We start from the raw sequence: 25,498 nt of genomic DNA on the forward strand, positions 1-25,498 counted from the left end.
CTGTCACTCTCATCACTCGACGCCATTTTAGGTCAGTCGACACAAGCTACAATACATTTTAAAAATGTGAACTGTACATAATTTTATAATATATTTTTATTTTAATCTCATCATTAATTTTTTTCGGAGAATCGAGTTCAATGGATATTCGATCTTTGTCTCATTCTAACTTATGAAAAAAAAAGACAAAACGCGATTCTCCTATCCTTATTCTCTTAGACTGTACAGCTTTAGATTACGTACCATTTCATCATAAAGCTTTTGAATAAAAAAAAATGTCCACTATTTTGTGGAAAAAAATAGTGAACATAATGTGAAAAAAGCAGACTGTCCGCTCAAATAGTGGACACCTGGCAACTCTATGATGAACGGTTGCAGGAACTGGGCATGGCTAGTCAAGTTAAGAGAAGGAGCAGGGGAGATATGAAAGCAATCATATCAACTGAGAATAGAAGAATAGGAAATGATCCAACCCTTTGGCTAGGTCAGGAATTTGAGCCTCTCATTTTCTTCTGGGTGACCTGGATTTTCTAAAAAAGGGGAAACAGCGATACTAATCAGAATTTAATAGTAAAGCATGTTTAATTAGATCAGTTGATGATTTAGTGACTAATTAGATTGTTTCCCCTTCTCCTGGTCATTTAACATGCTCAATTTCACTCACTTGGTCACCTCTGAGTGTTGAGGAACGTTGTCATTACCATCTATGTTCTTGGTCTAAGAATAGACAGGTAGACCTTGCCAAATTTGTCTAAGGTGCATATAATTCACTGTATAATACTATTTCTTACACTTGAAATAGTAAGTAAAATTGTAATGATTTTCACGCATAGGTTCACACATGCACATATCCATCCATTCATTTTTAAGGGTTGTTTAGCCAACATTAAAGCAGAATTACAATATCTTGGTATTTCATCATTCAGTAATTTTGGATTGTATTTATTTAATAGTTAAGTAATGCTATTTTAGCTTTTTCTAAGCTGCTTCTGTTTTCTTTGCATCCTAGTCTTTCTACTGTTTTAGTCCTCCTTCTTTATTTTGCATTTTGCCCTTTTTTCTTTTTAGAAAAATCCTCCATGCTCTGTAATCTTTGTCATGGAAGTGGATTCAATCTTGGTGTCTGATTTGAATAATTGTAATCCAGTGCTTTGTGCAAACTCAGAAAATTCAGCAAGTGCATGAAATGGAGTTCATACATCCAACCAATCAGTGGTAGGCTTTAAATTTTTTTACTACTGGTTCTGTGGGTGTGGCTTGGTGGGCATGGCTTGGTGGGCGTGGAAGGGGAAGTTTACTGCAAAATCCCCATTTCCTCCCAATCAGATGGGACTTGGGAGGCAGAGAATAGATGGGGGCGGGGCCAGTCAGAATTTTTACTACCGGTTCTCCGAAATACTCAAAATTTCCGCTACCGGTTCTCCAGAACTGGTCAGAACCTGCTGAAACCCACCTCTGCAACCAACCAATTTGTTCCTTCCTGCAAAAAAACTGGCTCTTCAGATGAATCACCAAATGGGAAAACAGAGTTCAGCCAAACAATCTTTAATCCACAACGGTCGGGTATCAAGGAAAAGCCAAGTACGGATGTAACAAAGTCAGCGCTGAATGTTAGGTTTTGTCAGTGCTTTTTAAAGCAGTGCACTGACCGCGCCCACACCCCACCCACGTACATTTATCTTTCACAGCTGCTCCTCATTTCCTCCTTTCCGAGCCGATATACTTCCACATTTTGAGAGTTGCAGATGGCGTTGCAACTCCGTCTGACGGTTTTGTACAGGCAACCTTGACCCGCAGTCTATGTGTAAGTATTAGCAACCACCACCACCAGAACCCATCAAACCCATCACCACTCCTAACCCGAATGTCTAACAACAATCCCCACTGCCTTTTTGTGGATTTCCCAGCTGGCCTTAGATGCCTCTCCTGCTGACAAACATGTTGAGCTGATGTCGGGCTCGACGGTCTGTCCATTTCTGCGCAGTTAAAGATTTTCAGTAATATTTCCTCTTCCGTTGGAATATCTTTCTCTTTCCATTTTTGAGCGAAGGCTATTTGTGCCGCTGTGAGTATATGCAGTAATAAATAATTTGTATCTTTCTTATATTTTCTTTCTATAATTCCCAATAAGAAAATATTTCAGTCTTCTGTGTGGGCGGGAGGCTCCTCACAGTTCCACTATAGATCCATATGTAGGGGCTTATATTATTGTGCGGCAGCTAATCCTGGTGCTCTCAGTGCTGCCCCAGGAACCCATGTGATCTGGCTCCACTCAAAATGTTGGTTTGGGCCTATGAAGCCCTATGTGACTCAGTTCCCATGGTGTCTGCTGCCCAGATTTAGATCTTCTGATGCCTGCTCCCACAGTAGTGTCCAAAATCATCATCATCATCATCATCATCATCATCATCATCATCATCATCCCCAAAGGGCTACCCCGCTATTTAGAAATTCTAAATTTACTGGACTTGAACATTTTGACTCTACAAAAAACCACCTTAGTCGGAACAGCTTACATCCTCCGACGATACCTTAACAGTTCCTAGGTCCTTGGTTAGGACTCAAGCTGTTGAGTTATTAACCAGCCTCAAAGGCTGTGAATCTCACTAAAGATTAACCAATCATCATCATCATCATCATCATCATCATCATCATCATCATCATCATCATATCATCATCATCAAGACAGCAATTGCAGCAACATGGCAATCCCCGTCCATCAAGGTTGTATGCATTTGCAAAGAGCATAGCTTCAGCCACATTGCTGCAATTGGCATGTTTGATTCCCCACCACCCAGTCAGAGCTGAAGAAAATTCTTGGATGAGAAGCGAAACATCTTCAAAGAAAGGTGCTGAAAAAGCACCTTTGGGACATCCCTCCTTGTTGATACCAATCCCAAGAGGAGTAAGACGTCTGGTCTGGTGGCACTCCTTTTTAGCGATGGCACATTCTTCCACCCTTTTCAAAGTGAAGATCATATTGCTCCCAATGACTTTGTGGAAATGGGGCATCCTTCTGTGCTGACATTCTTAAGGTTACATTTTGGGGTTCTTTTATGGGACTTGCTTTGTACTGGGCCTTTTTTTGATTTTTAATGTCTGCTTTGCAAACTGCCCAATGGAGAAGGTGGTAGATAAATCTGCATCTAAATAGTTATTTGAATTGGATGCACCGCATGAATACGTGACTCAGAAAATGACTCATTTTCCATTTTCAACTGTATCGGTGCCATTTGCTGTGTGCCTCGGGGAAGGAGGTACGTTGCATCGATGCTGTTTTGTTTTTAGAAAACCGTGACATCCTTGCCTTCCAAAAGCATTCTTAAGTTTGAATTGTGGAACCTGCCAGCTCACACCTTGTGACATTGAAGCTCTCCCTTTTGGCACCCATGTTCATATATAAAATGAAGGTAAATTCACAGCCATGCCAAATGCCAAACTGGAGGAGGAATGGCTAAAACAAGGTTGGAAGTAATTATGGTTAGCAACTCATCTATACATAGCTTTCCATTTGCACAACCACCTCACAATTTAAGGTAGAGAAGAGAGAGAGGGAGGGAGGGAGGGAGGGAGAGAGAGAGAGAGAGAGAAATTTTGATCCCTTTTGTTGAATGTTCCTCTGATCAGCCTTCTAACTTACTAAATTTCTTTCTTTCTCTGAAATCCCTTTTAGAAGTAATTATAGGAAATTGAAAAACTGCAATATACTATGTTAGAAATTAAATTCATCAGTAAGACAGTAGCGGGAAGAAGGGGGAAAAAAAAGCAAAAGCAATGAATTAATGAGTTATTATGTTTTATAATCAATTTCTAGAGTGCTGAATGTAGTCTTTACAACTTGGAACATTTATAATGTAGCAGAACATGGATGAAGGATGGCTGGATGTTGGATTGAATCCAAGCTAAGTAAATTAAGCTTTCTCCATGGAAATCACTTTGTCCAGTTAGTCAATATTTAAATCTCAGTGATTTTAGTGATAACTAATTTCATTTAACTTAGCGGTAACACATTTCACTTAACTTAGTCCACATCGAATTTACTATCTCCTTACACTTCTAAGTATATTTTAATAATGGATACATTCAAAAATAGCACTGACATTTTAAAGCCCTGAATAGCTGAGGTCCAATCACCCAAGAAATCACCTATTTTACACCAGCTTTTTACTTTTCAATCAGTGGAACATCTTGCCTTCAGAAGTTGTGGGTGCTTCATCACTGGAGGTTTTGAAGAAGAGACTGGACAATCACTTGTCTGGAATGGTATAGGGCAGTGATGGCTAACCTTTTTGCCATCACGTGCCAAAAGCGGGGGAAGTGTAGGGGGGTGTCACATGCGTGCATGCCCACACCCATAATTCAATGTGCCCCGCCCCCCCCACGTATGCGCACGTGACACCCCCCTGCTCCCGTCGCTTTTGGCACGTGATGGCCTGGTGGGCCCGGTAAGCCCATTTTTCGCCCTCCCCAGGCTCCAGAGGCTTTCTTGGAGCCTGGGGAGGGCAACAACGGCCTTCCCCACCCTTCCAGAGGCCCTCTGGAGCTGAGCTAGGGCAATGCTCGCGTGCCCACCAATATAGTTCCGCGTGCCACAGGTGGCACGCGTGCCATAGATTCACCATCATGGGTATAGGGTCTTCTGCTTGAACAAGGATTTGGACTAGATCCAAAGCACCTGAAGGCCAGACAAGGAATAATGGATGGACACTGATCAAGGAGAGATTCAACGTAGAAATGAGGAGGAACTTTCTGACAGAACAATCAACCAATGGAACAGAAGTTTCCTTCAGAAGTTGTGGGAGCTTCATCACTGGAAGCTTTCAAGAAAAGATTGGACTGCCATTTGTCAAAAATGATGTAGGGTCTCCTGTTTGAGCGGGGGGCTGGACTAGATGACCTATAAGGTCCCTTCCAACTCTGTTAATCTGTTAATCTGTAAAACCTCTAAAGTCCCTTCCACCTCTATTCTATTCTAATGAATCCTCCCCTCTCCTCTCCTCTCCTCTCCTCTCAAGATAGATATCAAACCTTGTACATTTCTCTACTTTACTGAATTTATGGCTCCAGTATCCTTGTGAGGACATATCCAGAATCTATTTTTCCCTCCTGGACTGTATTTCAGGAAGGTGGAGAGGCTAGTCATAAGTCAGGAGTTTTTTAAGAAGCTGCTATCTTGCCTCCTCCACCACTTGGAAGGATATGAAAGTGTATTTCATCTCTAAAAAAGACCAAAAAGAGTATACTTAACTTTTCCCTGAATATGTTTCCCAACAGAGAAACAGTCCTGGGGATAGCAAAATTCTGAGAAGTTTGGCCTGAATTCTTCAGCCAATTCAAGGAAGGTAAGATAAGGGAGAGAGAAGAATTTCAAAACGTTCCTTCCATCATATTTAGCCGAGTGTATCCATTGCTATCAGTTTCCCAGGACTGACATCAATGAAAGAAATAAATGCAAGGTTTTTGTGTTCTTCATTTTTCATTTTCCATGAAAGATGGTTGAAAGAGTTGAGCAGATTCTCTCCTGAATACTGAAAATGCCGTAAAAGAATCCAGAGAAATAAAGACAGGTTGAGAGAAGGTTTTTATTTTAGTTTCAGCAAATGTTTTGCACAACAATTTCCCAGAAGGATCAAAAGTCCAGCCAATATTTTTCTTTCTTTCTTTCGAAATAAATGCAACAAGTAATGATGTTCCAGGTTATAGATGGAGGGGTGATATTGGAGATTTATGGCCTTACTGTTTGGTTTATGCAACATTTTCTATCTGAGCTGATATGAAGCTCTTGAGAGAATAATTTGCAGTTGCTCACAGAATTGCTATTTCACAACCTCTGGAGTGTATTGAGATTGACACCTGTCAGAGCTCCATTATGACAATTTCCACTGCTGTTTAAAAGTTACCATTAGCAACCTGTATAATAGTTCCAAACAGGGACATGTTAACCTTTCTGATGTTCAGAAGTTTAACCTTTTACTGCATTTTCCTTATGAATTCAGTTCTTTTGTTTTAATTTCATTTTAAAAACGTCTCACTTCAAAAGTGAATTTTCCCAGAGCTGTTTGTAATATATTTGCAATCTAAATTGGATTTAAAAATTCTTTCAAAGGAGAAGATAATTTGGAAGAAAATCTCATGCAAGATTATGTGTAACCTATTTTGTTATGAGCTGTGTGAATGCCCTTACAATCCTTTCCAGAGGCATTTGAAACCTCTCTGGCCTTCCCACTTTTTCATTAAATCTAAAGAGAGAACACTTCAAAAAAAGCTCTTTCCAAGCTCTTTCCAAGGAACTTTCTTGCCTATGATGCATTTGATGGGCAGAATTGTGAAAGACCACTTATGCTGAGCTGTAGTTCTTGCTTTTTCCTCTTGCCCCTTTTACCCAGTTTACAAAAAAAGGCAGTCCAGCCATCAGCTAACAAGTTGGAAGAGCAGGAAGGTCAAACATAGTGGAAATAGCAGTAGCAGTTAGATTCACATACCATTTCATAGTGCTTTACTGTCCTCTCTAAGTGGTTTATGGAGTAAGCATATGGCTCCTCAATTTACTGACTTCAGAAGGACGGAAGACTGAGTCAATCTTGAGCCGATTAGGACCGAACTCCTGGCTGTGAGCAGAGTTGCCTGCAATACTGTTTTTCCAACCACTGTGCCACCACAGTGTGTGCACATAGCCTCCTTCTCACTATATAATGCTCACTGTTTTTCATACATCATACACAACATTATTATTATTATTTATTTTTCTAAAGGACAAAATGAGTGTCTTTAAGGGTTTCAGATTCTCATTTTGCCTTTTAATTGCCCCCCTCAATTGAAACATATATTTCTGTATATGGAAACGGATTATAGTCTGCCCACTTTGGCTTGCTATGGGATGCTGCCAGTTTGTTAATAGGGGCTGCCCAGTTGTTGATAGTTGGGGCGGGAGGAAAGTTTTTACTTAGAGATGCAGAAAACAAAGATGCTCTCTTTTTCTTGCCGTCTCTTTTTTCTTCTTTGTCTTGAATCAAGTTAGAACCAAGAGAGACGGAATAATAGGGTACCTTGGAGGTCTTTTAAACTGCCTGCCCAAGACAGGAGACCTTATACCATTCTGGACAAATGGACCTCCAAACTTTTTTTGAAAGCTGTTTCTCAACACATCTATTTGTTGTGTACGGGGACCTTTTTTTAGTCAGGTGCTGATCAAAAAACTAGGAGACTGTGAGTTCTAGCACCACCTTAGTCATGAAAGATGACTGAGTGATTTTGGGTCCGTCACTTTCTCGCAGCCCAACCCACCTTACAAGGTTGCTGCTGTGGGGAAAATAGGAGGAGGAAGGGGTATTATGTATGTTTGCCTCAGGGGTGAAATGCTCCCGGTTCGGGCGAGTAGGCAGTTCGGAGAACTGGTAGCAAAAATCCCTGCCCCCGCCCCTCCCATGCCCAGCTGAGCCAGGCGATCATCAGAGGCTTTTTTTCTTTTAAATGCTCTGATGATCAGGCAACTCACCTGGGATCGTCAGAGCCTTTTGAAAACATTTTTTTACATGGTTTTACATGTAAAAAATGGTTTTAAAAGCAAAAAAAAAAAAAAAAATTGGCCACGCCCACCCAGTCACATTACCCCGCTCCCACTAAGCCACGCCCACAGAACCGGTAGTAACAAATTTTAGATTTCATCACTGGTTTGCCCCCTTCGGTTGTTGATTAAAAAATAATGAAGGTGGGGTAAAAAGTGTAAAACTTAATAAGAAAGGCACTTAATTCTAACTTCAAGGCTTTGACTGTTGGCTTCTAAATGTTGAAGTGATGATGACCTTATCTGAGCTAGAGATAATCTTGGGAATCTCCTGGATCATAATGGCTTGACAATATCTTTAGGTGAAGGATATAAATGTTACATTATGGTGAAGCACTTCTTGTTTTTATTTTTTTGGTTACTAGGATTCATTACACACCAGTCAACTTCTCTATTCTCATATATCTTGGTCAAAAAGTTAACATATATGCAGACTTCCTGCACCAGATTCTGATCTGATTGTATGGAGCTGGGGGTAGATATACCATGGATGATCCCAGCAGAGAGATCTCTGCAGTGTCAACTTGCAAAGCTTTCAAGTTGCCATGAAGTTTCCATCTTTCGGAAACTTGACATACAGGGTGATTCTCAGGGGTGAAATCCAGCAGGTTCTGGAGAACCGGTAGCGGAAATTTTGAGCAGTTCGGAAAACTGGCAGCAGAAATTTTGAGTAGTTTGGAGAACCGGCAAATACCACCTCTGGCTGGCCCCAGAGTGGGGTGGGAATGGAGATTTTGCAATATCCTTCCCCCAGGAGTGGGGTGGGAATGGGGATTTTGCAATATCCTTCCCCCAGGAGTGGGGTGGGAATGGGGATTTTGCAATAACTTTCCCCCAGGAGTGGGGTGGGAATGGAGATTTTGCAGTATCTTTCCCCTACCATGCCCACCAAGCCACGCCCACAGAACCCATAGTAAAAAAAAATTGGATTTCACCACTGATGGTTCTCATTTAGATTGTGTAGGAGGAAAGTCATTGTTAGTCTGTGGTAGTAAAAATATAATCAGCTGAGAAAAGCTTGTGCCCTTTAATAAAATGTGCTCGTTGGAAAAGATGCTACTGGACTCCTGATTTATTGTCCTACTTTGCATGTTAGGTTGTGCTGCTAGTTCTCTTGAACAAAGCGAGATTTACATCTGAATAAAAATGCTCCTTTTACAGTTTATAGGTAATACTGCGCACTACTGAATAATGTATGCATGATTATGACAAAAGTCTCTCTTAAGTAGTGTTTGCCTTTTCCAGGACATTAATATTTAGCTTATATCTGCAGGGTTAGTTGATTGTGGTGGAAAAATGGCCACAGTTGGCCAAGATCGATGCTTTGTGGATTTGTCCTGAAAGAGGCTTGCTGATGTTTTTTTTTTTTTTAAAGGGTATGTGTGAATATATCTGGCTGAAAGGATCTGCCAAGTTCCCTCAGGAAATTACTTAGTCCTTCCACAGAGATAAATGACATTGTCAACACTTAACTGACAAACTGAACAGTATATTGATTAAGGTAATTAATAGTAAGTGAAATCTGCTTGACTCCAAATGTCTTCAGGGAGACCTTCAGGTAGTTTTCCTGGCAAGAATATGGAAGTGGTTTGCTTTTAAATGTCTCCAGGACGCTTATTTTAAATTTGTCTTACATCCCTTGGATTATCTCGTGGTTTGTCATCTGGCTATTAACCAGGTCCTGCCCTAATTGACTTTTTAGAACTAGTGAACTTCAGCAAGCTACTGCCTTCTACCTAGATAAGGAAATTAAGGCATAGAAATTAAGAAATTAAGGGACTGTACTTTGAAGGGACAGTGTTGTGGCCCGCCAGCAGCCTGTGCAGCTGGTAGCTGATTCCGACAGCGAGGAGTCTGGTGTGGTGATTCGCCAGCAGCCTGTGCAGCTGGCACCCGAGTCAGACAATGAGGAACAGGGGTCTGTTCTAATTTTTTTTACTAGCGGTTCTGTGGGCGTGGCTTATTTTGTGGGCGTGGCTTGATGGTCATGTGACAATTATTTAGGATTTAGCAGAGGTACTGGTCTACCAGAGGTACTGGTCTACCAAAAATAAATACCCATTTATTTTTGCAGGCACTGATCTACTCATGTATTTTTGCAGGCACTGATCTACTCATGTATTTTTGCAGGCACCGGTCTACTCATTTGTTTTCTTTTAACACTGATCAGCTGTAGGGCGGCTCTTTGAAGCCCCGTGGCAAGAGTTTAAACAGGTTTTTTTCCCTCTAGCCATCAGCTGGGACTCAGGAGGCAGCAATAGATTGGGGGTGGGGCCAAATAAATAGATAAGAATAATGCGGGGGGCGGGGAGGTGGCAGGGGGGCAGGGGGGGACGGAGGGGGCAGAACTGGTTCGGTGACATCATATTGTCACCACTACCGGTTCGGCGGAACCGGGCGGAACTGGGAGGAACCCACCACTGATGAGAAGGCTGCCAGCCAGGGCCTTCAGAACCTCCAGAAGCTCCCATAAGTGAAGAGGAAGAAGACGAGGAGCCTCTTCTCAATGCACGGGCGTGCAGAGCTGCCAAAAGGCAGGAATGTCTCCTCAGGAGGAGGTCTCCTCGAGAGTAAGGCTTGGGGCTAATTGGCCACTCCCCTAGCCCTAAAGAATGACGACGACTGAGGCAATTTGTAGAAAACAACTTAGTTCATATTCCTTCGCGTATTGACTCCAGAAACGTTTGATCGGCTCCTGCTTCTCTCTTGTCATTTTTCCTGCAAATTGCTTCTAGGCATTCTGCCAACCATAGTAAGCTTACGGTTATCTGAAAGACTGTGCCTCAGAATTGAGTTATTATTCCTTGGACTCTTGTTGGCTGTTAATGAAGTTAAATTAACAGCCCTTGTTCAGAAAAGATTGATTTAAACTGTACTTGTGTTTAAGCAACTACTAAGAAAGCTCATTAGTAGTCCTTAATTAGTAAACTAAGGTTTGTACAGACTTTGTGTGTGCTGCGTTCTTTGTGGTCCATAGAAGAGACAGGAATATAGTAGACATTGCGTCTTCTCTTCTTGGAGTGTTGGACAGAACCTCAAAAAGATTTGGGGTCCAGAATGTCTAAACTACAGGTAGTCCTCGCCTGATGGCTGTAATTGAATCCAAAAGTTCTGTTGCGAAATGAGACAGTTGAGTGAATTTTGCCACATTTTAAAAACCTTCCTTAACCACGATACATCTAGTTTAATGAAAAAGAAGGACTAGGGGTGACATGACAGCAGTCTTCTAATATTTGAGGGGCTGCCACAAAGAAGAGGGAGTCAAACTATTCTCCAAAGCAACCTGAAGGCAGGACAAGAAGCAATGGATAGAAATTAATCAAGGAGAGAAGCAACCTAAAACTAAGGAGAAATTTCCTGACAGAGAATGATTAACCAGTGGAACAGCTTGCCACCAGAAGTTGTGGGTGCTCCAACACTGGAGGTTTTTAAGAAGAGATTGGACAGCCATTTATCTGAAACGGTAGAGGGTCTCCTTCTTGTGTAGGGGGTTGGACTAGAAGACCTCCAAGGTCCCTTCCAACTCGGTTTATCTGTTAGATTTGTGAATCCTCATAACTGTATCACAGGGATGTCAAACTGGTGGCCCACAGGCCAGATGTGTCAAGTGAGGCCACACCCACCTCAGCTCCATGAAGGGAAAAAAATGTTGCGATGCGTCACATGACAGCACGTAATGCCGCAAATTTGACATCTGTGCTGTATGGGAGTGTTGAACGAACGGATGAATGAATGAATATGAGGTGTTTTTTTAAAGTACGTGTTTGTCAGATCTGTAGAAATTTAGGATTGTCCAATGAAAATAGCTCTGATTTGGTTAGTATGTTGGTTGATTCATATTCAAGGTTAGAAACTACCTTGAATACAAAAGAGAATATTTGAAGGTATATGTTAGATTGTGCTGCTAGTTCTCTTGAACAAAGCAAGATTTACATCTGAATAAAAATGCTCCTTTTACGGTTTATAGGTAATACTGAGCACTACTGAATAATGTATGCGTGATTATGACAAAAGTCTGTCTTAAGTAGTGTTTGCCTTTCCCAGGACATTGATATTTAGTTCATAAAGTCTGCAAGGAGAATTAATTTACCATAGTACATCACGAATCAAGATTTTAAATGTATGCCCAGCACCTTCCCTAAATAGAGATGAATCAGAGAGATATTTTACGAGAATACTGGAAACAAATGCGGTAGTTAAGACAATAAATACAATAATGGGCTCTGAATGAATGTTTTTTTTTTTTATTTAGTTCCATGCTGATCATGAAAGACAACCTTGGCATATTTCCTGACATGATTATTATAATTAAGATCATACGTACTCTAACTTTGCATTGAAAAATGTGGTTTTGAACAGTGTGCTTAGATATTCAAAACAGTTTTATTCTGCAACCGTATATATTTCGCCTGTGTTGTTTTAATGTTTTCATGATCTACAATATCCTTATGTTTTCTGAGTCTGAAAGCTATGAAGCACGTGTCAATGGAGATTCTCAGTCATCCAGGTCATGGATGCCCAAAGGTGCTTTTTCAAAAGGCAACTGGACTTCGTTTTTCCTTGAAGATGTTTTGCTTCTCATTCAAGAAGCTTCTTCAGTTCTGACTGAATGGTGAAGGATGGAAGGATTTATATATTCTTGCAGTCATCTGGTCGTTAGCACTCTTTCTGAGAGTCCTCGAGGCCACTTGGGGGAGTCGTTGAGGTCACAAGGGGTGGGATATGACACCACCTATTTCCTGTTTGCCACACAGTCCTTTCAACAGTTCCAAGAAGGTTCAACACCTATTTGCACTATTCAGGTGATTCTGAGGGCACAGATAAACCTCAAGTGGCCTCAAGGACTCCCAGAAAGAGTGCTAACGACCAGATGACTGCAAGGAATGCAAATCCTTCCATCCTCCAACATTCAGTCAGAACTGAAGAAGCTTCTTGAATGAGAAGCAAAATGTCTTCAAAGAAAAAATAGAGTCCAGTTGCCTTTTGAAAAAGCACTTTTGGGACAACTATGAAACAAGTATTCCCTACCCCTTTAAGTTAAATTATTGTGTTACTAAAGTTTGTTTAGAAGCCCATGTAACATGCTTTTTTCATTTCTAAGCCATCCATGTCTTCTCAGAAATTCTCACCTAATTTTTATCAACTGGGAAGGCCATCTTTTAAAATGTAAAAGGGAAAGAAAATATCCCAAAGTAGTTTTGAAAAGTAATCTGATTTTACAAGAACAATATCTAGTCTCTGTGTGTATGTGAGCCATATCACCATGCCTCATCTAATTCTCTGGGTCCTGCATTTGATCTGTTCAATGCCATCTCTTGGTTGCATTTCTTCCTTTCTGTTCCTTAAAAATATTCTATGAATTTGATACACCCTATAAGCAAAGTTTGGGAGATGTGACAAATAGAAAACCATAATTGATCAAGATTGCTAGATGAACGAGAGGGATAGAACATTAACACACTGTTCAGATTGAAATTGATTGGTTTTCATGGTTATCATCTGATCAGTTGAAGGAAAAACAGGAATATATAGAGCAGAGCAGGGCTGGGCCATAGGAAAATGTAGCAAATCTCCCAACTTTTCTATGAATCTCCACTCTCAGAAGTATTCTTTAACCCACCAATTCAAATAGAGACACTGTCCATGCTATTTCTTCTTTCCCCTCACTATATCCTTAAGCAGAGATGTTGAATTTGCTGGATGCAGGCAAACTAACCATTTGTTACTTGTACTTTTTTTCAGCAGCATCAAAAGAATTATATATATTAAAAAAAACAGATAGAAGGAATCATTTCTGTTCTCCTCTAAGTTGAGTTGGCTGGTGTCTCTGGGCTATCTTGATCCTGAATAATGTATCTAGTTCCATAATTGCATTAAGGATGTTCAAGAGATCTTATTTTTTTTTCATGAAAGGCATAGTTCATTTATTTTTGTTGCAAAAGTCAAGTGCTTTCAGTTTGAGGTTAATTCTTATCTTTTAATGTTGCTACAGAAGCAAAGTTTATTATTGTTATTATTTTTTACTTGCAAATTCATAACATTGCCATCCAGTGTTGATGAACAGCATAAAGGTATCATCTTGCCATTTTTTAAAAAAACTGTTCAATTCCCATTCGGTCTGGGTAGTTTATTTTGGACTGCCCATTTTGGTTTCTAAATTGTTTCTCTCCTAAATCATAGCTCATTTTTCATGTAAAGTTACGTTCTTGCAGCAGTTGAACTACTAAGGACCAAGTTCCTTTTAACTCCTTTTCAAATCTCTGAATCAGCAATATTATGCTATATAACATTTTAAAAGAGGAACAAGAAAAAAGTTTTATGAGCCTAGACAATTTATTGGATTTGGTCAAGAGATATCATTTTGCATTACTTACTGACTATATATGTTGCTTAAATCTTCTAAAGCGGTGAAGTCTATAAGATCTGTGGCCCAGTCCTTGAAATGCTTGAGAAGAGAGCAATCTCCTCCTGCCTTGGCATAAAAGAGATAACCTTTGTCAATCAAGTAAGGAGGGCATTCAATTGATAAATACAGATACAGATTTAACAGAGTTGGAAGGGCCCTTGTAGGTTATCTAGTCCAACTTCCAACCCAACAGGACACCCTACACCATTTCTGACCGATGGCAGTTCAATCTCTTCTTGAAAGCTTCCAGTGATGAAGCTCCCACAACTTCTGAAGGCAACTTCTGTCCCATGGGTTGATTGCTCTCACTGTCAGAAAATTTCTCCTTATTTCCAGGTTGAATCTCTCCTTGCTCAGTTTCCATCCATTATTGATTGTCTGGTGTCCAGGTGCCTTGGAAAATAGCTTGACCCTTAATTTTGTGACCAGTTCATTTGATGACCAGTCATTCAGCAGGAATACAAGGGAAATGCCACAGGTACAGTCCTAAGACCATGGACTGCATTCAGCCCTGGACAGCTAATAAATGTGGGCCAACAATATCGTAAATCTTTAATATTATTATGTGATTTATATGCATTAACTATAATACAGGTAATCCTAGATTTATGACCGCAGTTGAGCCTAAAATTTCTGTCATTAAATAAAGCAAATGTTAAGTGACTTTTGCCCCATTTTATGACCTTTCTTTCCACAGTTATTAAGTGAATCACTGCAGTTAGTAACATGGTTACTAAGTGAATCCGGCTTCCCCATTGATTTTGCTCGTCAGAAGGTTATAAAAGAGGATCACATGACCTTGGGACACAGCAATGGTCATAAGGATGAGATGCCAGTTGCCAAGCATCTGAATTTTGATCACATGAACATGGGGATGCTGGAACGGTCGTAAGGGTGAAACATGGTCATGTCACTTTTTTCAGTGCCATTGTAACGTTGAACGGTCACTAAATTAACAATTGTAAATTGAGGACTATCTGTATATATTTGATATGCAGCTCAAGACTGTTTCTCTTCATTCAATGCGGCCTAAGCAAGGGAAAATATTGGACACCCATGACCTAAGGTATATAGCATTAATGGCCCCTGAGTTACCCTCATCCCAGCCTATTTGAAGTAAGGGTGCATAACCTGGCTTTCTAAACCTGGTTGAATGATGCTTACCATTAACGGCCATGCTAAATGGGGGCTCCTGCTCCTCCTACAGCAAACATAATCCCATCATTGATTTAGGATATTTGAAGGGCAGCATTTAATAGGGCCCAGAAATGGGTCGGGTCCATAATGGTATAGGGCCATGATGGCGAACCTATGGCACGCGTGCCACGGGTTGCACACATAGCCATATCAGTGGGCACACAAGCTCAGCTCCTTTTCGGGCCTTCTGGGCCCACCAGAAGTAGGGAAACAGGCTGTTTCCTGTCTCCAGAAGGCCTCAGGGGGTAGTGGGGAAGGCTCATTTTTCTCTATCAGATGGCTCCAGAGCCTCTCTAGGAGTCTGGGGAGGGTGAAAACAGCCTCCCCCCCTCCCGGAGGCCCTCCGGAGGCTGAAAACGGCCCTTTTGCCAACTTCTGGTCCCACCGGAAGTTGGCAAACGGGCCATTTCTGGCCTGTAGAGGGCCTCTGGGAGGGTGGGGAAGGCCGCTTTCATCCTCCCCAGACTCCTAGAAAGACTCTGGAGCCAGATGTGAGAGAAAAATGGGCCATCACATGCCAGGAGTGGGGGGAGCAGGGTGTGTGTGTGTCGCACACACATGCGCGGGGGCAGGGCACATAGAATTATGGGTGTGGGCACATGTGCGCACGACCTCCCGCCCCTCCATCCTGGCATGGGATGGCAAAAAGGTTAGCCATCACTGGTATAGGAATTAAGCTTGCAAATTCTACTTTATTATTATTTTATTATTATTTTGCGAATCAAAACTTATGAGGACAAATAATTCTTATTTTTCCAACTTTTTGACATTTCTATTGTTGTTATTCCTAATGCTTCAAAATGACATGGACAAATGTGCAAGTTAATGCCACAACCTTGTATTTTATTTGTTAAGTCAAGACCTGATATTTTATAATATTTCCAGATGATGACAATGGTTCCTTCTTCTTCCCTTTTCTCCCTCTACAACTGTTTCCAAGACTGCTTTATGTCTGACCATTAGACCCAGCATTTGTCTTTATGTTGGACCCCTTCTGAAAATTAGAGGAATAGGATGAAGAAACGGGATTTATTGAAGTAATCCATATTTATGGAACAGTTTATTACCCACAATTTGGATGGCCACTTTGCTTCTTGCCTTTAAGAGGACAGAGAAGATAATATTTTTTTGGTCATATCTGTAGGACTCACTGTTTAAACTGGCCCTTTTTTGTACTTTTCATTCCTTTAATTTTTTTCCTTTTCTGTCTTTTTTATGATAAATACTACAACAACTTACTTACTGTAAGTACCCCTAAGTAAGTTGTACTACTTACTGTAAGTATGTTGTATTACTTACAACAACTGTTGTCAATCAAGGAATATTTGTATAAGTATGTTTGAATTATTGTATTTGACAGGTTTTAGTGTCTTGAAAGACCTTGACTATAGATTTCCACTGATGTCTTGTCCTCTCAATCTCTCATTCAAAGCATCTACTTGACTGTGTTTAATAAGAGGATGAGCTCTGATCATTAGGTTGATTGACCATACTTAAATTATTTTCTCTACGGATGAAATGTTAGAATTTTTGGCTCATTCATTAACTCACTTGGGTGATTCATGTTAGCTTTTTTTCCTGATGTGTTGGAATAGTGTTTATATTATAGCATTGTAGTGAGACTTCCTCAAAGATGATTCAGTTGATCAATAACCAATTGATTTGGTTATTTCTCAGGGATCCATACAAATTAATGCAGTTTAAATAAATAAATAAACAAACTCTTACCTACTCCTTTGATTCTTCTTCTTCTTCTTCAGCACCGTCAAACTATTTACTAAATTTGCACTACTATTAATCTTCTCATCGTTCCCATCACCCATCTCCTTCCACTTATGACTGTATGACTGTAACTTTGTTGCTTGTATCCTTACAATTTATATTGATATTGTTTCCTGATTGCTTAGTGTACCCTATGACTATCATTAAGCGTTGTACCTTATGATTCTTGATGAACATATCTTTTCTTTTATGTACACTGAGAGCATATACACCAAAGACAAATTCTTTGTGTGTCCAATCACACTTGGCCAATAAAAAATTCTATTCTATTCTATTCTATTCTATTCTATTCTATTCTATTCTGTTCTGTTCTGTTCTGTTCTGTTCTATTCTATTCTATTCTATTCTATTCTATTCTATTCTATTCTATTCTATTCTATTCTATTCTATTCTATTCTATTCTATTCTATTCTATTCTATTCTATTCTTCTGTGTGTAGGTCTTGGATTTAGATATATTACTTGGGACTTTCCTCCTCCCTCCACTGTAGAAAAGACGTCATCCAGTTCTAAACTGAAATAAAAAAAATCAAAAATCCCATCTGTAAGTTCATAACTGAATCGGTATAATATCTTCTCTTCTATCCATCATTCTAATCCAATAATAGCTTTGTGGAAAATATGGATAGTTAAGGGATATTATGGCATTTCAGCCAGCAGAGGCCTGGTGTGGGTGCTTAAATGGGACATTTCATTCAATAGAAAGTGGCTGGATGAATCATTGGCTTTTTTTTCACAAAAAGTGCTTTGCAAAATACCCTTTTGATTTAATGACAACAGGGACAGAAACAGCCAAACTATTTTTCTTATTTCTTCACTGTCAAAATTTAAACCAGCCAGCAGATCAATGAGGGTGCATTCTGGCATAGCTGATGGTAAATTACTCTGTGGAATTATCGTTCACTCTTTTTTTCTTTCAACAAGGGGATTGCCCTGCATGTCAACCTTGTCAATACAATTATCTCTTATTTATTCCTTCACCTGGAAGTGGATTATTGTTCAATAGAAATAAATTCAGACATTTAACTGAAAAATATTCAGTTAAAATATTCAGTTCCTATATTCAGGAAAAGAAAATTAAGGAAAATAAAGGAAAAAAACCATGATGAAGAGAAATTTAATCATCTTAGATTATAAACTTAAATTGGTTTGATTATTGCTCAGAGATCCATACAAATTAATGCAGAATAAATAAATACATACATACATACATACATACATACATACATGCCGTGTTTCCCCCAAAATAAGACCCTTTCTTATATTTTTTTGAACCCTGAAATAAGTGCTTGGCCTTATTGCCATGCGCTCAAAAGCCCGATTGGGCTTATTATCAGGAGATGTCTTATTTTGGGGGAAACAGGGTACATACATACATACATACATACATACATACATACATACATACTTCTTACCTACTCCTTTGATGGTTCTTCTTCTCATTTGTTGGAGCCAATTTTTTAAATAGAAATTTGGATTGAAAGCAATGTAACACCTATTTACTATTATTTTTTTTAAAGCATGTGTGTTAAATCAGACATCTGTATCATCATGATACAGATGGTTCTAAAACATAAGAACAAAAGAGATCTAGATTTAATTAATAGCCTGCCAAGTCCACCATTCTGTTTCCCACAATCAGATGGTCAATCAAGAAGGCTGGAGACATGGACATGCTCCTTTTCACTACAGTTCCCTAGCAGATGGTATTTATGATGCAAAATTTTTAATTTTGTCTTCCTTCAAGTCAGTTTTTGACTTCTGATGACTGCCTAGACAAATCCCTGCAATTTTCTTGGCAAGGTTTTTTTCAGAAGTGGTTTCCCCTCGCCTTCTTCCTAATTTATGATATACTGCCTGTTATTCCAAGATAATATACCATCATAACACAAATAACCACTGATTGGCTGGTTCTCCACTATTTTCAGAATCCTTTTTTTCCAACTGGATATAGTAGTGACGATAACCATCTCTGATGATTGTGAATTCTATCACCTAACTGAGAGCTGGAGAAAGAATTACTTCAGCTTTAATCGTGACCCCAAATTCCAAATTGTGAACTCCCACACCCCATCTTCTATATTTTTTTACTGTATGCAAGATGCACCCTCGAGGCCCTCCCATGGACATGAATCAGATCCTCACAGTGGTGAAATACAATTTTTTTTATTACCGGTTCTGTGGGCGTGGCTTGGTGGGTGTGGCTTGATGGGTGTGGCAGGGGAAGGATACTGCAAAATCTCCATTCCCAACTCACTCTGGGGCCAGCCAGAGATGATATTTGCTGGTTCTCTGAACTGCTCAAAATGTCCGCTACCGGTTTTCTAGAACCTTCAGAACCTGCTGGATTTCACCCCTGGATCCTCAGCTCCATCCCAAACACATTTATTAAAATGGATTAATTGGAGAATAATGGGATTCTTCTCCCCACCCCACATCACGCTTTTTAAGCATTGGGAATTTAATACTTAAAAGGCAAAGTCCTTTTTTTTTTTTAATGTGACTCATTATAACTACATGTTTGTGTAGTCTGGGCGAAAGTGATGGCTGATACTTCCTTTTTATTCATTTCTCTGGTCAAGTTTAAAACACTGGGATTTCCTGGTTTTTAGGTGTTTATAGAGTGATGTCATTGGCAAGTCTTGGAATAATATTTTACTATAGGAGAAATTATGTGGCAATGTGATTTTTTTTTAAAAAAAATTGCAGACGACATGGAGTTCTAGATTTCACACTTGGAAGAGGAGTGTTTAGCTTGAATACTGAATATAAAATGGACATATTAGGAAATGTTGCAAATTCTTTTGCACATATTTGGGTAGATACATAGAAAAATGGATGCACATGTTTTCTTGTTAATTTCACGGACAGATGGAATACATTTAGGACTGAATACAACCAAAACTGACATAGACAGGATTTTTATTAACTTGGGCTGTGTTGTATTGTTAGAGCCATGCTGTTCTCTTTTGATTGCATAGTACCAATGAAAAACATTGGCACAAATGCGCCAAAGTTGAAACTGATGCCATGTCTTGAATTTCTCAATGTTTTATACCCTGTGATGGAAGGTTCTGTTTTCCTTTTTAGTTTTAGGCTGCTTGAGATTGTCTATTAAATTTCTCTTGGTGGTGTTTTTGAACTTACTTCATTGGTAACAAAATGGTTGAGGGTCTTAGTGGTGGACTTTTCTGTTGCACATTTTTCCATCATTTTGTCACTGTTTACAATCTAAAAATCACAAAAGAGAAGTTCAGTCATGATACCAATGTTAGGATTTTCTTGAAGTGTGAGGATCCAAATTGGGAAAAAAACGTTATGTTTTAAAAAGAGTAGAAACCTTATATGGAAGACTGAAATTTATAGATTGTAGATAAGAATGGTTAAAGGGGAAGGGAGGGGAATATTATAATTACTTAATAGAAAGAAGGATGGAAATGATAATTCCTTCCCTTCCCTTCCCTTCCCTTCCCTTCCCTTCCCTTCCCTTCCCTTCCCTTCCCTTCCCTTCCCTTCCCTTCTTCTTTCCTTTCCTTTCCTTTCCTTTCCTTCCCTTTCCTTTCTTTTCCTTTCCTTTCCTTTCCTTTCCTTTCCTTCCCTTTCCTTTCCTTCCCTTCCCTTCCCTTCCCTTTCCTTCCCTTCCCTTCCCTTCCCTTCCCCTCCCCTCCCCTCCCCTCCCCTCCTCCCCTCTCCTCTCCTTCCCTTCCCTCCTCCTCCTTTCCTTTCCTTTCCTTTCCTTTCCTTTCCTTTCCTTTCCTTTCCTTTCCTTTCCTTTCCTTCCCTTCCCTTCCCCTCCCCTCCCCTCCCCTCCTCTCCTCTCTTCCCCTTTCCTTTCCTTTCCTTTCCTTTCCTTTCCTTTCCTTTCCTTTCCTTTCCTTTCCTTTCCTTTCCTTTCCTTTCCTTTCCTTTCCTCTCCTCTCCTCTCCTCTCCTCTCCTCTCCTCTCCCCTCTCCTTTTATTCTACTGAAAAATTATTGCAGACCTTTGGTTATCTCATAACTGAATAAATGCATACTCCACCCAAGATAATTTCACAGTTTCTTTTTATTAAAAGTAAATAATCTTTTCTGAAATTGATTGAGATTTTTTTTAATGCTTTTTCTTTTCTCAGTGTTCTTAGGCAAAATGTGTGGCTTATAATCTTTCTGGTTTTTCTCCAATATGCAAACCACAACAGGTGCTTTAATTTAGAGAAACACCACTTCTGTTTATAGCACAACCAGAGATTTTGGCTATGACACGTGAATTTTTCCTGGTCATTACAGCCAAGTATGGTGACATCCTCATGAAGATTTGAGCTTTGTAGTGACTTGTTGCTGTGTCTCTTTTTCTTCTCTTTCCTCCTCTGTTTATTTATTTAGTTGATTTCTTTTTCTAATCATCCTGGACTATCCTTTCTTTTCTTTAATAATTGCACATTATTATTTCATGAAAAACAAAATAACAGAAACAGGCTTTCCCACCTGAGTAGCATTCAAATTCTCCTCTAAAAATGCCAGCAGGGAGAGGAAATGCTCATTAAATTCACAATAGCAACATATTTTGACTTATTAAGAGCTTCTGTGTTACGGCATGAGGCATTTCAGATAATTTCCCCCATGAGGCCTACAAAATAGAAATACGTTCTCCATTAAATCACATAGGGAACTGCACTTTTGGATTAGACAAGGAAAATGACCTTAACCCAGATGAGAAAGGGGAAAAAAAAACATTAACTACTTCTACAATTTTGGTCTGACCTCTGTTACCTGCTTTTTTACCAAAGCAGCCATTTTTTTTTAGAACACTCCATTAAATCTGCCAAATCACCTCAGAGAAAGTCCCATCGGATGTAATGAGTCTTAGTTGTGAATAAAGATACATGGGAGAGGAAATTGTCGAAAGGAAAAGAGATGAATGTTCACAGTTTCTCCATTCCACACTGGCACGTATGCATTAATCATTCTTAACTCTCTACTTAGAAGGTTGAGAACAGTTTTATGTAACAATTTACAGCAAGAAAGAAAGTAAGAATCAGCAGAGAGAAAGCCGTTTTTGCACAATGGCTCAAGTGGATGGAACCACTGGACAGGAAGTTAGCGAGTCCACGTTTGAGACCCAAGAGCTGCCGTGGGGCAGGGTTGAGCTCTCACCCTTCATTCCAGCTCCTGCTGGAGACATAAAAGGATCTCCAACGTGGGCTCGCTAACTTCCTGCCCAGTGTTACATAAAACCATTCTGCCCCAAACTGGGTGTTTCCAGGGCAACAGGGATGTCATAGGCTAGTGCCTCAGTGCTTGTGACATGAGTGCAAAAAAGGAGATGGAGGGTTTATTCTCAGGACAGTGGTCCTTGACTTATGACTGGTCACTTAACAACTGCTTAAAGTTATAATGAACCTCCCCAGGATTACACATGACCCATTTTCAGAGCTACATTGTCCCCATCCCATTTCATGTAACTGCATTGTTGGGTCTTGGTTCCCCTGTATGACCTTTTGAAGTATCCCACAATATCTGCAAAGGGTTTTTTTTTTTTTTTTGCCAGTTTCCGGCATTTACTTCTGGAAAATAAATTGTCATTTGAGGAAAATGCTTTCATTTAATGACCATGGCATTTGCTTAACAATAATAAAAAGTGGTAATTTCAGATCTGGTCACATGATGCCTTGACTTAGGACTCAGTTATGGTCGTAAGTCAAGAACTCCTTGTATTCTTCTGTCATCTATATATCTGTTGAGCAAGCCCCAAGATGATCAAATGTCTTCTGCATGAGAGTGCTCAAATGTAAACATTTATCAATCATACATTAGAATAAGGATTGTTCTACCACAAACAATATATCAAAGTAAAAAAAAGTGTTAAGCTTACTTTCTTTAAATATATATATATATATATATATATATATATATATATATATATATATATATATATATATATATATATATACACATACATACACTGTTAGATTAAAAATCATATAACCCTGAAGCATAAAAGAGAAAATGCATATGGGTAAATGTGATTTAAGTGCTCTGTGGGATGATAAGGTTTAATTAATGGTATTTAAGGAATGGAGAGAGATAATGTCGGGCAATCAGTCCTAACTTTCTTCAACTCTGTGTCCTAAAACACTCCAGAATTTTGTTTTCTTCTTCCAAGAACTCTTTATTTTTTTCAGACTTGATTTTAAAGTGTTGTGGAAGTTTCCCAGAAAATCCTTGGAATCACAGTTTTTAGCTATAAAACTGCCATATCTGGATCCCCATGCATTCTGGAAACACATTTTTAGTATAATAATAACTTTTAAAATCCCCTGAGAATAAATTGGAATAGGACAGGAGATTGTGAAATCAATTTCACTAGAAATATATTGACTTGGGAGTCATATACATTTGCAGTCCTAGGTTGTATTAACAGAGGGATAGAAACAAGATCACGTGAAGTGCTAGTACCACTTGATAATGCCTTGGTAAGACCACACCTGGAATATTAAATCCAGTTTTGAGTTCCACAATACAAAAAGATGCTGAGATTCTAAAAAGAGTACAGAGAAGAGCAACAAAGATGATTGGGGACTGGAGGTTACAACATATGAAGAACGGTTGCAGGAATTGGGTATGTCTAGTTTAATGAAAAGAAGGATTAGGGGAGACATGATAGCAGTGTTCTAACATCTAAGGAGCTGCCACAAAGAAGAGGGGGGGGTCAACTTATTTTCCAAAGCACCTGAAGGCAGAACAAGAAGCAATGGATGGAAACTCAAGGAAAGAAGCAACCTAGAACTAATGAGAAATTTCCTGACAGAATAATTAGTCAGTGGAATGACTTGCCTCCTGAAGTTGTGGGTGCTCCAATACTGGAGGTTGTTTTTTTTTAAAAAAAGATTGGACAGTCATTTGTTTGAAATGGTATAGGATTTCCTGCCTGAGCTGAGCAGGGGGTTGGACTAGAAGACCTCCAAGGTCCCTTCCAATCCATTCTTTTATTCTTTTATTCATAGACACAAACTCTAACTCACAAACTCGCATATATAGATTTTGAGCAAGGGTTACAGATCACTTACAGAGCACATCTTTGCTATGATAAAAGCCTTAGTTTCAGTCTTCAGCATCACCTTCAAGGATTACTGAAATCCTCAAGAGCTGTTGTTAATCATATTTCTCCAGGGCACAGCCTTTAAGTGCTAAAAAAAATACAGGATGTGATGGGTTTAGAGTACTTCTTGAAGAAGGAAAACTGACACACTTGTGGACCTTTAAAAGCTTTCAGAGTGAGATAAGAGAGGCATGATAGAAATTTAAAGAATTCTGCATGGAGTACAAAATATATAGAGAGATAAGTTTAGTCTAACATTTTTCTCAATGTTAGAAATCAGGCTCATCCAGAGAAACAACAGATAAGAAAAAATGAAATATAGGAGTATTCATTTTACATAATAATTAAAATGATGGAATTTGTTACTTTTGAAATTTCTAATGATCGTCAATCTAGAGGATTAAAAGGGAGGCTAGACAAACTCAGAAAGACCTGGATTTTCAATGGCTGTACACTATGTTCTTAATGTGGATAGCGCATGTACTTGCTGCTAGGAAGTGACGATAGAAGATATGTGTCACCTTCATGTTTAAGACTGAAACTGAAATGCATCCGATTGGCTATGGATGATGCTGAATGTTGGCTTAGATGACATTCTGACATAATCTAGTGATGTTGTTATGACCAATTTTATTTCTACCTCCTTTTTATCTGGAATAACATCCCCAACTTAGTTGACGTTGCACTTTATCACCCATAATTCAGCCACTTATAGGAGTCTGTATGATTTTGCAGGTAGAAGATGTCGATTTGAACCTTCAAAGATTTACAAGAATTCAAAAGATTGTCCTCTGAGGCCAGTTCTGTTGCTATGATATTCTATGACTGATGAAAGATCAGCTGTGATCACTCACTGAACCAGGATGTTAAAATATGACACATTCTTCATAAAAACATAGATTTGTGGAAGTTGGAAGGAAACCTGAAATCCTTCAGTCTCCTTGGAGCCTCTAGAATTAAACACTCAAGATAATTAGCAAAACGTTTGCTATGTCATGCAACTGAACCCTATGTTCAGTACAAACAAGTTTGTCTTTCTAATGTAATGGCTACAGAAATAGATATATCAGTCATTAAATTATTCTAGGTTCAGGGCCAAATCCCTTTCATTGTTTCCTCTATATCAAACTACATCTCCCAGGGACCAGTGCTTTTTTTCCTGTTGTTTCCAGATTAGGCAGCATGTAAGAACATCACAGAGAATGGAAAAACCAAGGAACACGGATTGAAGACTGAAGAGATTGGAAGAGATATAGAGGACCAAAAATGGATGACCTTTTCCAGATACAGTGCTCACTTACAGCTTTGTTTCAGTGAAAATAAATCAACCGCTGCCATTGTAACCCCAGCTATAATTATTATAAGCTGCTTTACTTTATCAAACTTTCAAGCTTCAGCCTTGCTTATGGAAATGCAATTTCAGAACCACAAAACAATCTTTTGGTGGTTGGTTGCAGGGATTGCTATAATGAC

General features: G+C 39.3%; 1 long non-coding RNA gene across 2 annotated transcripts; it reads left to right on the forward strand.

Annotated features, from left to right (window-relative positions):
* The first annotated feature begins 1,074 nt into the window (after window positions 1-1,074).
* LOC117676955 (uncharacterized) lies at window positions 1,075-25,108 on the forward strand. Of its 2 annotated transcripts, none has more exons than XR_004594583.3 (3): window positions 1,075-1,215; window positions 5,275-5,342; window positions 24,761-25,108. It is a non-coding gene; the product is annotated as an uncharacterized LOC117676955 (long non-coding RNA). The 2 variants fall into 2 exon arrangements; XR_015729323.1 differs by lacking the exon at window positions 24,761-25,108 and adding an exon at window positions 13,307-13,403.
* The last annotated feature ends 390 nt before the right edge of the window (window positions 25,109-25,498 follow it).

The sequence above is a fragment of the Pantherophis guttatus genome, chromosome 9 (genome assembly GCF_059756535.1).
Source record: "Pantherophis guttatus breed Tessera chromosome 9, ASM5975653v1, whole genome shotgun sequence".
NCBI lineage: Eukaryota > Metazoa > Chordata > Lepidosauria > Squamata > Colubridae > Pantherophis > Pantherophis guttatus.